At 34.1% G+C, this 15,187-nt stretch overlaps 1 long non-coding RNA gene across 2 annotated transcripts; it reads right to left on the bottom strand.

Annotated features, from left to right (window-relative positions):
• Positions 1–7,690: 7,690 nt before the first annotated feature.
• On the bottom strand, positions 7,691–11,890 carry LOC112789120 (uncharacterized). 2 transcript variants are annotated; one of them, XR_011876906.1, is made up of 2 exons: positions 11,640–11,890; positions 7,691–8,285 (listed from the first exon to the last, which is right to left on the bottom strand). It is a non-coding gene; the product is annotated as an uncharacterized lncRNA (long non-coding RNA). The 2 variants fall into 2 exon arrangements; XR_003196166.3 differs by having other exon boundaries at positions 7,691–8,291; positions 11,640–11,885.
• Between the last annotated feature and the right edge of the window lie 3,297 nt (positions 11,891–15,187).

Genomic DNA, 15,187 nt, shown 5'->3' with positions numbered 1-15,187 from the left:
TGACGATGAATCTCATGCTGTAGGAGGCTGACATAGATTAGTATAGCAATTTTGTAGAATAGGCAACTTGTAATTACACATTTTTCTAAGCAAATGAAAGAAGAATGACCATTACTATGAAAAGTTCAAAGTGTTTCCTCTGTTTTTTTGTTTAATGACCAGGAAAGAATTCAACTACTCTCGTATTTCATTTTTTTTTTCTTTTTTAAACATTTTATCTTCTCTCTACAAACAGAACATCATGCAGTGTCTAGTAGTAAGCAGCCTGGTGTAAGAAAAACCATACTTAATTGTTCATTTGTTCTCATAGATTGCACTAATTCAAAATATATAAAATTATAATATTTTAAATAAAAGAATATGCATGGAAAACTATAGCTAAAGAAATTTCTTACACGGGATGTATGACTCATTTATTTATATATGTCTGTTCTCTTATTTCTTTATTGAAGTTTTAGCCATGCCTTAACATTTTCAAGAAGCATGTTATGTGTTGCATTCAATCATGGAATGTCTCAAGCTTGTGTTACTTTTTACAATGACATGGAATGCCTCTCTTCCTTTACTTTTAATGTAAGAAAACTGTGACTTCTAAACAGATTTTCAGTTGTACTTTCAAAAAGCAATTCAAAACTCTAATTTAAATGAAACGAATAATCAACTTCAGTCAATTTCTTCAAAACAACGTTGAACTTAATTTTGATTTGCTGCATAAATATATAATAGATCATTCAGATTCAACAAAAGCCAAAAATAAAAATATAAAAGAAGTTAACAAATGAGATGCAATAACTTTCTCTCATTCATGTTCATTTTTACACTTTCAAAAGGAATGATACAATGAAGAGACCAAAATGGACAATCTTCAAAACAAAAAGAAAGAGCCTTCTGTACAAAATGTCTCAGCTAATCTATGTCAGTCTCTATAAGCAAAATTTACTGCCCACTTAATTGACAAGTGAGGTTCAGGAAGGCATCCTCGCTGCAAGGAATTGTGAGACCGCCAGTTGGGTGATCATAACCGAATTCTTCTTCTGATTGGCTTAGTAACTCTCGAAATAAAGGTTGGTTCAAGTAATATACAGGAATCAGAAACCTCCTCATCTTATCTCCCACATAGACTGCAAGATAGCCTTTTGGAACATTAGTCCCTTTTGATGCAGAAAGTGATGCCTTTCTAATACTTGGAATGCGAAAAGCCATTGTTCTTGAAGGATTTGTATGAGAGAAATATGTGAGTTTTGATACTTTAGGAGATGCAACTGATTTGTATTGGTTGAGAACACAAGAAGTAGTGTATATATAGTTTGCTATCCTGAAGAAATAATTTTAATGAAGCTGTAAAATGGGGTCTACAAAGTGAGAAATGATCACAAGATGTCACATGGTATTGTCTTGGAAATTTCTATCAAAGGTTAGGTCTCTATCTATCCACTTGTAGTTGTGGTAAAGCTACTCCGTCAAACATGTTTTAGAGTTTAGACATCTCACATGTTTCTTCAGATAGACATTTATAGCTCTGAAAAACTGTTCTGAGGCCAGAACAGAACCAAAAGTTGGCCTCACAAGACAATATGGACCTCAGCTTTTCAAGTACACCAGATTATAAACAAAACTCCGTGGTATTTGCAAACCATGGGCAATTAGATTTTCTCTTGTATAAATAAGTTAAAATTTTTTGGCCTGCCCTCTAATGAGGACAATACCATGTGATCTCTTACATGCCTTTGTCTCCTAATATGTCCCATCTGATAGCCTTCCTCCACCAATCATTCAAGTAGCTACATGTTTATAACATATCCTTCCATCTATATAAATATTCATGGTTGGAAGCATTTAGGACCAACACAATTCATTCACATCCTCGAGCAATAAGAAACTCAAAAGCTTGTATCTTATTTACAAGTCATTTCTAAGACTAGTCTTTCATCAACACATACAAACATGGGTTTTGATTTTGCTGGTATCAGCAGAAAGCTATCATTTAATTCAAACCAAGCATCTTCAAAGGCTTTGGAAGTCCCAAAAGGCTATCTTGCTGTCTATGTTGGAGAGAACATGAAGCGGTTCGTGATTCCCATTTCATATTTGAACCAGACTTCATTTCAAGAATTACTAAGCCAAGCAGAAGAAGAATTCGGATATGATCATCCAATGGGTGGTCTCACTATTCCATGCAGTGAGGAAGCCTTCTTGGACCTCACTTCTTGCTTCAACTGACTATATCTAATTCTAAAGAAGACTGACATAGATTAGTTGAGACACAATTTTGTAGTGGAAAGTAGTAGCTATCATCTTAGTGAGATGTCAAGGATGTAAATATATATCAGATTTTTTTTTGCAATTTCAATGAATTTATAAACTTCATCGCTAATTACTTATAGATTCTATTTCTTTGGTATATTCTCTTCAATTTTGTTTATTTCTTTGTTGTATTGCTACTACTGTGGTATTAAAAAAATGTCTATTAATTTATAATGGCATGCTGCAGAATTGTACTTTCTAAAACACATAAGCATTCCACCTTGTGAATCAGTGAAATGAAGGAGAGAAGCATATGGTTAAATTTCATAAATTGGATTCAAGTTTGGATTTTGGATAATTCAATGTTTCCTGCAATTTGATTATGGTCTTTTGTTTTAGATTCACTAAGTTATTTCTCTAGAATACAGAGAAAATAGTGTCATTGATGAAATCCAAATTCTATCATTCCCGGTAGCAATTTCTTCCAGCCATCTAACTAAAATTGTTGAAAGTTAACTCTTGATTGGTTAAGCCCTCGATTGAATCATCATTGAAATTCTCAAAATTCTATCAACATGAGGGCTAAATTTTATTAGACAACCCAAAGCTAGTCTCTGACTCTCTTCTTCTATTTTTTTTTAAATTTCTTTTTTTATTTTTAAAACAATGGCATGTAAGTGCTTCTTCTTTCTTTACTTTTATTATAAGAAAACTGAGTCCAGGCCTTAACTGATTTACAATAGTGATTTCAAACCACTGTTAAGAAACTGTAACTTAAATGTTTGAACGAACCGAACCATCGAAGTTGGCAATCATCGAACTTAGATAGCCTAACATATTTTAAGTTTTAAACTGGAACTTAATTCTGATGTTGTTGCATAAATAAGAGATAATGCAGATTAAAACAAAGCCAAAAGGTAGTTTTAACAATGAGATGCAATAACTTTCTCATTCATATAGCATTTTTACACTTTCAAAGGAATTATAGAATCTTCAAGGTATAAAGAAAAAAGAGCCTTCTGTACAAAATCTCAACTAATCTATGTCAATCTCTATTAGTTTTTTATTGGCCACCCAACTGAGAAGTGAGACTTAAGAACTCATCCTCACTGCATGGAATTGTGAGACCACCGGTTGGATGATCATATCCGAATTCTTCTTCTGCTTGGTTCAGTAATTCTTGAAATGAAGGCTGGTTCAAGTAGCATACAGGAATCACAAACCGCCTCATCTTATCTCCCACATAGACTGCAAGATAGCCTTTTGGAACATTAGTTCCTTTTGATGCAGACAGTGATGCCTTTCTAATACCTGGAATGCGGAAAGCCATTGTTTCTTCTTGTTGTTCAAAAGAAAAAAGAAATAGATTGTTCTTGAAGGATTTGATTTGAGAGAAATATGTGAGTAGTGAGTACTGATACTTGAGGAGATGCAACTGATTTGTGTTGTTTGAGAACAAAAGAAGAAGTGTATATATAGTTGCCATCCTGAAGAAAATTCTGATGAAGCTGTAAAATGGGGTCTACATAGTGAAATGATCACAAGAGATCACATGGTATTGTCTTGGAGGTCTCTTTCAAGGACTTGAAAGTTTAAGTGAGAGTTCATACATCATACCCACCTTCTGACATAATTGCCAAGAGATTATGCATGTCAAATCAAAGACATCTACATTAATGCTTGTTCATATACTAAAGATACTGAATCAGACATGCTATAGACATATCTCATGTTTCTTCAGATAGACGATGCTATTGACAATGAAATCTGTAAACCTTGGCCACAACTCTAAACCAAACTTAGGCACATCCTCACAAACCAATGTGAACCTGATTTTTCCAGTACACCATATTTTTAGAAACATATACCTTGGAATCCGCAAACCATAGACAACATGATCTAATTTGTGTTGGCCTCCTCTTCATAAGGTAGACTTTGAATTATGTACTTATTACAGGTTTGAGAAAATCCTCCAAGACAACACCATGTGACCTCTTAAATGCCCTTGTCTCCTAATAGGTCCCATTTCATAGCCTTCCTCCACAGCCAACCATTCAATTACCAATTTTATAACATATCCTTCATCTATATATATGTTCATGGCTGCAAGCATTTGGCAACAACACAAGTCATTCACATCTTAAAGCATAAGAAACTCAAATACTTGCATCTTATTTACAAGTCATTTGAAAAACTAGTCTTTCTTCAACACATACAAAAATGGGTTTTCGTTTATCCGGTATCGTAAGAAAGGCATCATTTACTTCATCTTCAAAAGCTATGGAAGTGCCAAAGGGTTATCTTGCAGTTTACATTGGAGATAAAATGAAGCGGTTTGTGATTCCTATATCATACTTGAACCAGCCTTCATTTCAAGATTTGCTAAGTCAAGCTGAGGAAGAATTTGGGTATGATCATCCAATGGGTGGTCTCACAATTCCTTGTGAAGAAAATATGTTCTTAGAAATCACTTCTCGCTTGAGTTGATGCTAGCACCATCAAGATTAGGCTGACTTAGAAATAGATTACTTAACACAATTTTTGTAGCAATTTCTTACCCTGAGAAACATTTTCTCCATTTTTTGTATCCTACTATTAAACTCAATGAGAAATTTATGCACATAAACAAATGTCTCCCATTTTCTCCTTAAATCTAAATGTATTGTTAAGTTCAAAGGCAATAATAAGGTGAAAGCGCGGTTCATAAAATCAATTTTCATGATGTGGTTTATAATAAAGGAAAAGGAAAGCAGCAGATAACTTTCATGATTTAAAAATGATGATGCTATACTCCTAAGTAAAAAAGTTATCATAAGAAAAGCAGTAACTAAGTATGAATTTGCATAATATTAGTTTTAATAATGAGAACGTTTTTGGTCAGTTCAATTATCCAATTATCACTATAGGATGATTAAACAGCTTCAAGAATCAGTCCCTGTATTTGCCATGTCCCACTTTGCTTTTATCTGTCTTTGAAATCTCTGTGGACCCTCCCCTGTTTGTACATAGTGGTCACTAAAATGTGGCCTCTGAAATTACAATTGAGATTGAAACACTAATCCAGTTGTATTCCATAATGTGATGTTAACATTGTATTATGAGTTACATTTGTTTGCTGCTATCAACTAATGACCCCATTTCTTCATGTGACTGAGGCCCCATTTTTTCTATGACAGATGATTCCTCAATTTTGAGTCACGCAGCATCCTCACATGAACATGTTATTTGGTTTGAGGGCCACAACAAAATTATATGCAAGTGACTGGTTCCTCACTGATCCATATTCACCACAAAAGCATCTGAAGATATCTTAATCCACTTATTCATTGCCTTATTTCCTTCTTTCCAATAATGTCAGTTTAACAAATCAAATAAACTTTATATCCAAAATAACCAAATAGACTAAGGGCCAGTGACTTGTATAACAGCTGTCATGAGTATGAAGCTAAAACCATTATCAAACTTTCCACTTTTGGTCTTTCTTGGTATGATACAATGGTTTTTACAAAAATTCAGAATAATAAAAAGGAATCTAACTGTTGTATGATCTTTATCCAAGAAAAAAGAAGGAATTCAATGCATGTATAAGTTTAAATCCATAGTCTGATTGGAGCATACTATGAACTTTATGAACATATATACTAGCATGTTATCATGTATGTTATGTTGGTTCTCTTTGTAACACTACTTTTCAAAGTCAATCTGGTATAAGTTGGCACCTCACAGATGCATGTCAACATCAATGTCAATCTAAGAGAACATGTGATGTCTAAAGCATATCTACTAATAGATTATGTATGGTTTAATGCATGGACATATTTTTGGTGTCACATATGCTATGCATATGTCTTTGCTTTCAAGAAGGCAATTTGTTAGCCACTGTATCAGAAAGTGGGGTATGCAATCCTTTTCAACTTAGCAAATCCATAGAAACACCTCCAAGACAATGCCATGTGATCCCTTATCACTCATCAAAAATAATTTCAGTTGGAAATTGATTTGAAGGTTCCCTACTTCCCTTAGCATCTATATATACCAAATTTCTTGAGATTCTAAAGCAACACAAGTCATTTGCATCCTCAAGTATCCTAACTCAAATACTTATTTCTCATATAAGTTCTTTGAAAAAACCACTATACAACATGGGTTTCCGCATTCCAAGTATTAAAAGGGCAGCAAAAACAATTTCCAAGGGAACTGATGTACCAAAAGGCTACCTTGCAGTCTATGTTGGAGACAACATGAGGCGGTTCGTGATTCCGATATCACATTTGAACCAAACTTTATTTCAAGGATTGTTGAGTCAAGTTGGAGAAGAATATGGATATGATCATCCAATGGGTGGTCTCACAATTCCGTGCAGTGAGGATGAGTTTCTAAACATCGATTGTCGCTTGAATAGGATGTAGATCATGCTATTAGGATGTAGATAAATTAGTTGAGAGACATATTTGTACAAAAGGCACTTCATTCTTTTTCTTATGGGAACTTTCCATTTTGCTTTCATTCCTATGGAATTGTAAAAAGGATTTTCTGAATGAGAAAGTAGTTATGGCAAGATAATTTTGCAACTTAAAACACTTGTTGCTATTGTTATATCTCAATTCTCTAATGAACTAACTCGTTTAAATGAGATACTGAACAAGTGAATATAGATAATCAGTCTAACAAAATGAATGGTTCTTGCAAAAATTAAGTTCCAAAGGGAAATTTATTATATATCTTGAGGGTGGTCCCAGCTTCCTTGAACTCACCCCAAAAATTTCTCTTGAATGATTTATCTCGAACAATTGAATTTAGAAAACTATGAAGTTGCACCACTTCTTTGACAAACAAATCAACTACTTCCTTGGCTATGTAAAGGTATGCTAGACTAAAAAAATGAGCATATTTAGTCATCCTATCCACAACCACCAAAATAGTGTCTATTTCCAAAGCCTTGGGCAATCGCCCAATGTAGTCCATAGATACACATCAGACCAAACATTTATGGGAATTGGTAATGGTTATAACAGGCTAGCAAGTAGCAATGTCTGGTGCTTATTCCTTTAGCAGACCTCACATTCTTTGATGTATTGCAGAATTTGTCTTTTCATCCCTTATCAATACATCACTGCAGAAATTCTCTTATAGGTCCGAAAGTATCCAAAATATTCACCCACATTTGTATCATGAAATTCTTTGAAATAATTAGGAGACAAAAGAAGAATCTTTCCGTTCCTAATAATGAGACCATTTGCTCTTTCTCTTTTATCTTCTATTTCTTTCTTTGCATTAGTTTTCTCAGGGCATTCAACAGTTTGCATAGATGTGTATGTGTTATTTCAACCAGAGCAATCTGAGGGCATGCTCTTGTTGCATGCCTCCTAAATCCATTATCTATAGCTTTCAACTTAATAATAATTTATCATGCTAGTTGGCTGTTTCACCTTGCTATTGAGTTGCATGAACTGAAATGTAGGAGACTATGATCTATTATTGGCCGCCATTGTTTGAAAAGGTGGGGGACGCACTTAACACGACCCCATCCTTTAACCCCCTTCAACAATTATTTCTCTTATAAATACACTTTCTCTTGCCTTCAAAAACAACACAACATAAGTCACTTATTTCTCTTATAAATACACTTTCTCTTGCCTTCAAAAACAACACAACATAAGTCACTGGCAATCTGAAGATCAATACTTTAACACATTCTTCTTAAGCTCTAGAGCTTTTCCTTGCTCTTTCATTCCCTACATACACAAGAAAAATGGGTTTCCGTTTTCCTGTCATCCAAAAGGCAGCATTCTCAGCTAAGCAATTTCAAAATCCGTAGAAGTCCCAAAGGGTTATCTTGCAGTGCATGTCGAAGAGAATAAAAAATGTTTAATCCCCATTTCATATTTGAACTAACATTCATTCCAAGAGTTGTTGAGTGAAGATGAGGAAGAGTTTGGATATAATCATCTCAAGGGAGGTCTGAACAATTCCTTGCAGTGAAGATGTATTCCACCAACTCACATCTCCCTCGAGTTGAGACTGATGAAGAATCTTAGACTCTGAGACTAATTGACATAGATTAGCATACATGTCATAATAGATTAATATAGAGAATTGGAATGACAAATTCAAAGAGCGTGTACTATTTTTTTTTCTTTTTTTTTTGTATAAACAAATTGACAATGAATTCAATCACTTAATTGTTTTTTGTTTATCTATAACATCTTTCAATTATCTCGAAGCAATTAGCAGCCTATATATGCAAATTTACTAGTATGAGAAAAACCAAATTTGGCTTCTCTAATAAATTTCAAGCATGAGCAGAACACATCAAGGAAAGAAAAACTCTGTTTTGGAACCAAGTGATCCTTCACCATTTCAACTTCATATAGACAACTATACCATCAAACTTCAATATTTTAGAGGAAAAAATTAGCAGACAACATCGTTTTGCAACATAAGAAGGAAGCATAACATCCTATCCGATAAACATAATGGATTTTATCGAGTCATAAGGACTAAGATCCTTCATCACAATTCAATTTCGTAGGTCCACATCTAGCATTACATTTCAATTTTGTTGGATAGAAAAATCCAGCTATATCATACATCACCACAATCTGATTTTGCAGTCATATATAGGTCAAACATATTACTCTTCCACACATCTCATTTTTCTAGGCTCACAAGAATAGTGAATATTGTCCCACAATTTTACTATCAACAAATCATTACACAGCTTTTCTCAAAGGACAAAATTTTAATTTGATCCAATAGTAAGTGAACAAAAAAACTAAATCATCACAAAAGACTTGAAATAACTCTGCAACTAAGTTGTCATGCTGTAAAAGTTTATATCACAAATTGATAATGAATTCAATCACTCAATTATTTTTCTGATAACATCTTTCAATTCTTGAGTAGCAGCTTATATATGCAAAGTTACTTGTAGAGAGAAAAGCCATATTTCACTATTCAATGTTCTAATAAATCTCAAAACATAGAACAATAACACATCAGAGAAAGAAAACTCTATTTCGGAGCCAAGAAATCCCTCAACACATTTCAACCACATTGGAGCCAAAAGATCCATCGCCATATTTCAGCGTCACAAGGTAAATTATACCATCAAACTTCAATATTCATAGGTCCAAAAAGCCAAATAACATCACTTCGCAACATAAGAGTCAAGCATATCATCATATCCGATTTTTTCAGGTCATAGGGATCCTTCATCACAATTCAATTTCGGGTCATAGGGCCTAAGATCCTTCATCACAATCCAATTTTGCAAAGCCACATATATCATCAATACAATTTTATCAAGTCATAGGGACTGATCCTTCATCACAAATTCACAATCCATAAGGCTACATATGTCATTACATTTCAATATGATTGGACAAAAAGCCAACTAAATAACCTTTCCACACTTTTCAGTTTTCTAGGATCATAAGCATCATGAACATTATTGCACAATTTTACCATCAACAAATCATTACAACTTGTTCAGGGGGAAAAAATCTTATTTGATCCACATAGTAAAAAAAAATTCATCACAAAAGAATTGAAACAATTCTGCAACAAATTCTTTTCCCAAACGGCTCAAGCATACAAAGTGCAAGGTAGAATTGAAATAAATTCAAAATCCAGAGTCCCATCCAAATCCAAATCATAAAAATGGAAGAGAAAATTGTGCATCCTAGAACTTCCAAACCCAAATGGCAAAACTCAGTTGCCCATAAATTCAATAACAGAAATTCAATAACAGAAAAATAGTTGGAGAAATAAAGAAAAACTAACTTTTCCAAAACCAACTCATCCCCAAGATAATAAAAAGATAGCACTAATAATCAAAAGCAAACCTTTTTTCTTTTTTAAGACATGAATATATTCCATAAGAGCAACGATTTGCACACAAAATTTTGTAAAACACAGATTGACAATGAATTCAGTCACTCAATTATTTTCTGTTTATCCATAACATTTTTCAACAAAATAATTATCTATAACACCTTTCAGTTCTTGAGAGCTTATATGCAAAGCTACTTGCAATAAGAAAAACCATATTTAACTGTTAACTGTTCTGATAAGTTTCAAAGCATGAACAAAAGCACATCGGAGAAAAGAAATACTAGTTTGGAGACAAGAGATCCTTCACCACATTCAAACCACACTGGAGACAAGAAAAACCCTTCACCAAATTTTAAGGTCATAGGGTGACTATCTCATCAAACTTCAATATTCATGGGTCCAAAAAAGCAAAATAACATCATTTTGCAACATAAGGGTCAATCATATTATCATATCCGATATATTCGAGTCATAGGGGATAAGATCCTTCGCCATCATTCGATTTCATAGGACCACGCATCATTGTATCTGATATTTTAGGGTCATAGGGACTATGATCCTTCATCACAATTCAATTCCATAAGACCACACATTATTGCATCCGATTTTCTTGAGTCATAGGGACTAAGATACTTTGCCACAATTCAATTTCGTAGGGCCACATATATCATCTTATCCGGTTTTATCGGGTCATAGAGACTAAAATCTTTCATCACAATTCATAGGGTCAGGTCATAAGGAATAAAATCCTTCATCACAATTCATAGAGCCACATATATGGTTACATATATCATTGGACAGAAAAAGCCAAGTATATTACCCTTCCACACATTTTAGTTTTAAAGGGTCACAAGAATCATGAAAATTATCGCACAATTTTTCCATCAACAAACCATTACACTACTTTTTCAAGAGACAACATCTTATTTGATCCACATAGTAAAAAATTCATTGCAAAAGAATTGAAACACTTCTGCAACTAAGTTTGTCCTGCTATAAAAGTCATTCATATATCATTCTGCAATAAATTCTTTTCCCAAACGGCTTAAACATGCATTGTGCAAAGTAGAATTGAAATAAATTTAAAGTCCAAAGTCACATCCAAATCATAAAAAGAAGAGAGAAAAAAACAGGGCATCCCAGAACTATCAAATGGCAAAACTCAATTGCCCGAAATTCAATAGCAGAAAAATAGCTTGGGAAATAAAGAAAAACCAACTTTTCCAAAACCAATTCATTCCCACGATAATCAAAAACTAACATCACAATTAAAAAGCAAACCCTTCTTCTTTTCTCGGACTTGAAAATATTCAATAACAGCAATGATTTGCAAAAAAAAAAAAAAACATCTTTACAATTGACCCCGACGCTAAGTAGCAAAATGCAAAAGATTTGAACAGAGAAACATCTTTATAAAGAGAACCAACAAAAAAGGGGGGGAGAGAACCAACAAAAAAAAGGGGGGAGGGGGGGGGAGATCCATCCCCATTACTGAAACGTGAAGATAATAAACATCTTTAAAACGCTAATCAAGCAGATTTTGCAAAAGCACCAATTACCTTCGTATTCACCGTTGAAATTTTGTTGAACCGAGCCTCCGAATTCACCCACAGTAGAGTGTTGATCCCATTATTCAAAGTAATAGCAGAGAAAGAAAGAACCCAACAATGGAGAAAGAAGAAGGGAAAATACCAAATTTAAGAGGAACAAGAACCGTTTACCGAGAAATCACAACCAGCGTAGGAAGTGTCGAGAAGAGAGTTTCGCATTCTTATATAGGTTGTCAATGGCGGTGTTTTAAGCTTAGTGTACTTTATGCATGTGTGTAGACATTTAATAATTATAATTATAATTATAAATTTTTAATTCTGTGTAATCTTTTTTTTTCTTTTGTCGGTCAATGACTAATTGACTTTCGCATTTATGTAATTAGCACCGGAAGGTCTCTCTCTTTATTTTTTTTTCTTTTGGAGTTATTCACTATCAAAATTCAAAAATAATTAATTTACAAAGTAATATTGATAAAGTGGTAAAATAAAGAGTTAATCACTTTTAATTTTATATTAAGATGGAGTATATATTTTATAAAAGTTACAAAATTAATAATGATTAATTTTTTATTTATTATTTTATTAAATTTTTCTATTTTTTATTTTAGAAAATTCAAAGTGGCATGTATTTTTAAAAGGTTTATTTCTGATTTCTTAAATTCTTCTCTTGAAAAAAAAAAGAGTGAAAATTAGTTTGAATAGTATTTTTTAGGGCATTGTCTTTAAATATTCCTAAAGTTAAATCAAATAACATTGAAAATACTCTAAACATTTAGACCGTGTATATCCTAATCAACTAATATATATAAAGAGTTTCTTTCGTTTGAATGCCAAATGACAATGACAATCAAATGCATTTTAGTGGGAGTACGTACTTCTCATCTAGCGTCCGACGCTCTGCTAGGGTTTTACTGCGCCACCTCCATGGTTACACCTTTTTTTTGTCTTTTCTTCGTCAAATTCTTTTCCATCTTCTTCTATTTTTTATTTTTTCTTAATTTCTTTTTCACTTAGCTCCCTAATTTTCGTTTTCTCTCCCAATTCATTGCTCTTTTAATTCATTCTATTTTTTAATTCACTCATTCCATATATCTTATGTCTCTTTGGAATCATTGAATACCAATTCTGATTTTCTTTACATCATGAACAACAAATCAGAGACTTAGAACCCTCGTATAATTGCTATGACGGTGGAGGGTGTCAGCCTTCAAGTGGCACCCAAAGAAATATGAAACTGCTCTCGTGGAATTGTCGGGGTTTGGGGAGACCCCTGACAATCCACAATCTTAAAGGGATTTGCAAATCCTACTCCCCCGAGGTTGGTTTTATCTGTGAAACAAAAAATCAATCTCGACAAGTTGAAGGAAAATTAAGATCTTGTGGTTTCAAGGAATGGTTTATTGTAGATCCGGATGGATTATCAGGGGGTTTGGCAATGGCATGGAGGGATGGTTGCACTGTTCAGATTTTACAGCATGGTAGATTTTTTATTGCGGCATCAGTTCTGACAGCTGGTTAATGATCCCTATGGTGTTCTAGGTGTTTATCTCAGTTCAAATGATCAACATAGAATGGCTCAATTTGCTGAATTAACTTCATTCACCCAACTGTTCGATGGTAAGATTGTGTTAATAGGGATTTTAATGCCATTTCTAATCAATTGGAGAAAGAAGGTGGGGGTGCTAAATCTCCTTCTTCTATTGAAACCTTTAATAGTTTTATTGATGATAATTCCCTGATTGATATTGGTATGGTCGGAAGACCATTCACTTGGTCAAATAGACGGAGGGGTGATGAGTTGATACAGGAAAGACTGGACCGATTCCTGGTAGGAGTTGATTGGCAGCAACTCTATCCCAATGCAACGGTTCTTAGACTGTCAAAATCAGGCTCGGATCATGCCCCTCTTATCCTAGACTCTAATCCGAGAACTGAGAGATCTAAACGCCGATTCAAATTCCAAGAAAGATGGTGTTCCAATGATGAAATACGGCAGATTGTTAGAGAGGTTTGGCATGAACAGATTGATGGTTCAGCCATATATATCCTAACTCAAAAAATAAAGCATTGTCGTCATAAGATTGTCAAATGGTAGCAAGAACACAAATCTAATTCGAAGGTGGAGATTGATTTACTACAGTCGGAATTAGAGGAACTTTGTTTAGCAGGAATTCATGAAGGCGACATCATTTCAGAAATAGAGGACAAACTTGAAAAAGCATTGCAAAATGAGGAATCTTATTGGAAAGATAAGTCTAGAGTCAAATGGCTCAAATCTGGTGATCAGAATACAGCTTTCTTCCATCAGAAATTTAGAAATCGAACCCGAAGGAATAGAATTTGGCAACTAACTGGCAATGATGGTGAAGTGGCTACTTCAAATGCTGGTATTGCTTCTGTGGCTGAATCTTATTTCAAGGACATCTTTTCCTCCACTTGTCATGAGAACCCTGAACCTCTGTTTACTGATTTTGAACCTAAGGTTACAGCTCACATGAACTGTAGGCTTCAAAGACCAGTGACTATGGAGGAAGTGAAACGCGCAACATTTAGCATTCATCCTCAAAGTGCCCCAGGAGATGATGGTATGACAGCAAAATTTTTTCAAAGCTTCTGGAACATACTTAGTGGTGATGTGTTTCGAGTAGTTAAGAGCTTCTTTTCTGGGGGCAGAATCTTGAAGGGTTTTAACCACACTCAGATCTGTCTTATTTCCAAGATTTCTGATGCTAAAGATATGACTCAGGTAAGACCAATAAGCCTATCTTCAGTCTTTTACAAGATTATCTCCAAAGTATTTGTACATAGGCTTCAGAGTATGATGAATAGACTAATTAGCCCTACGCAAAGTGTTTTTATTAAAGACATATTAATCTCTAATAATATCCTAATTGCTCACGAGTGTATGCATTACTTGAAGAACAAAAAAAGGGGTCTCGAAAATGAAATGGCGCTAAAATTAGATATGAGTAAGGCATATGATAGGGTGGAATGGCACTTTCTTTGGTTTATATTGGAGAAGTTTGGTTTTGACTCTCGATGGATCATGTGGATTCGAGAATTAGTGACAACTGTTTCTTATTCTGTTATTGTGGAAGGACAACCTTATGGTTTCTTCAAACCAAATAGAGGTATTCGACAAGGAGATCCTCTATCCCCCTATCTTTTTCTTTTTTATGCAGAATGTCTCTCCTTCTTGCTACACAAGGTAGAACAAAACAGACTAATTTAGGGTCTTCAGATACATAGGCGATGTCCCAAGGTCAACCACCTCCTATTTGCTGATGATTCCATTTTATTCTATAAGGCTAATTCTGAAGCATGTTCAAATATCCTGCATTTATTGAATTCTTATGAAAGCATCAGTGGCCAGAGGGTAAATCTTAATAAATCTGCTGTATTCTTTAGCCATAACACTCCGTCCACTACTCGTACACTACTGGCTAACTCTATGAATATTAATCATATTGGGGCTCAGGATAAATACCTTGGTTTGCCTTCTACAGTCTCTAAATCGAAAAAGGCTTCTTTTAGTATGATCAAAGAAAAGGTTCAGA

The sequence above is a fragment of the Arachis hypogaea genome, chromosome 3, assembly GCF_003086295.3.
Source record: "Arachis hypogaea cultivar Tifrunner chromosome 3, arahy.Tifrunner.gnm2.J5K5, whole genome shotgun sequence".
NCBI lineage: Eukaryota > Viridiplantae > Streptophyta > Magnoliopsida > Fabales > Fabaceae > Arachis > Arachis hypogaea.
This window is presented reverse-complemented; position numbering and strand designations above follow the sequence as displayed.